This window comes from Oryzias melastigma, linkage group LG7 (assembly GCF_002922805.2).
Source record: "Oryzias melastigma strain HK-1 linkage group LG7, ASM292280v2, whole genome shotgun sequence".
Lineage (NCBI taxonomy): Eukaryota > Metazoa > Chordata > Actinopteri > Beloniformes > Adrianichthyidae > Oryzias > Oryzias melastigma.
Window position 1 is genome coordinate 3,457,692 of NC_050518.1, and position 1,775 is coordinate 3,459,466.

Below are 1,775 nucleotides of genomic sequence, written 5' to 3' on the forward strand. Positions count from 1 at the left end.
AAAAAAAAAAAAAACAAAAGTAGTGAGCATGGTGTTCGGGCACTAGATAGTCTTGCACTACATAGTTTTATAGGGAGGGAGGGAATTCAGACTACGGCAGCCCAGTTGAGGAAAATTAAGTTTATTTGTCTAAGTAAATACAACAGAATTGGAGTGAAGAAGGGAGACTTTGACCCGCCATGGCAGTTGCTGCATCACAAACCCAAGGTTTTTCAAATCGCAGGTTTTCAATTGCTCCTGATTCAACACAAATAAAGAAATACTCTGAAACTAAGATTTTAAACTAAAATTATTTTATATATGTTTTCCATCATGAGAAAAGTGCTTCAATACATGTGAAAAACCCAATTATAATTGTAATGGGTGTTTAAACCCCTTGATTAAAACCACACACAGCATTACAATATCCCTTTTTTTAAATAAGGTATGAAAAGTATAAATCATGATACGTTGGGTGATTTTTTTTTTTTTGCTCACAAAAATGTTAAGATGCAAACATATTGACATGAGTATTCAGGGTGAAAAAAACACAATGTGTCTCAAATTTGAAACACAGATTTTTAACAATGTAACTGTATTACATATAATTAATTATCAACCAATTTAGTATTTTTTAAATATGACAAGTAGTAATTTAAAAGTAATAAATAACTATAGATGAGTTATTCTTAAAATAAAGCTTTTAAAATTAGCAAAATGTTTCCAGCCAAAAGCGTTTTTGAAATTTCATGGAAGCAGCCATTTTGAAATGATCAAAAAAAGCCCTTCTACTGCCCCTAGTGGAATGATGACGAACGACAGGGCTGAAAAGTTAAAAGTTATTTATAACTTATGGTAGAAGCAAAATTACAGGTAGGAAAGGTGTAATTTCCTACCTGTAATCATGTTATAAATAACTCAAATTCTTTTGAGTTATTTATAAGTTTTAAGGAAAAAGGTGTGTATCAAATATGATACAAATGTTTATATATAGGTAATGAACAAAGAAAGAGGTGAAATCGTTCTCCTTCAGGGTTTTTTGTTTTTTCTGCAATAAGCAGGAAATCCATTTAAACTTAATTATAAAATCAAAATATCATAAAAAAAGCTTTCTTTTTTTTTCTTTTTCAAACAGCATATTTTATTTATCTTTCTGTAACACTTTGTGTTGCGTTGTGTGCTACATTTCTCCATATAGACACTCATGTTCTAAACTCAAACATTGGGGCCAATCTAAGATCCAGAATTGGGCCTTATTTAAAGTACTTCGTCAAATTGATCTTTCCGTCATAGCTCGTCTTCAACCAGTGCACAGTTTAGGTAAAAAAGTTATAGTAAAAATATTTTTTTGCATTTTAACATCTTTTTTACTTTGGCTACAGATTTTGCAGAACTTATCAAAATTGCAAGTTTAAATATATGTTTTAGAACCACAGTGCATGCAATCTTCACTTTAGACAAAAAAAGGTATCTGAATAAAATTTGTGGTTTTGATGCTGCTAGAAAATTTCTTCACATTCTATAAGAGGAAGTCAGCTGACCTTCATTGATCTCTTTGTTTAAATTACCATAAAAATATCTCTGATTGTTCAAATTTGTTTGACCAAAGATACATTTTATTAGTTAGGCATGACTGTAGTAGTTGGACTGAGTCAGTTGTTTACCAGTCACAACCACAAGTGACATTTCAACAAAGTTTAGGTGCAAAGTTATATCTCGGTGGGGAAGATTTCAAATTCAAGATTCAAGATTCAAGATTCAAGATTCAAGATTCAAGATTCAAGATTCAAAGGGTT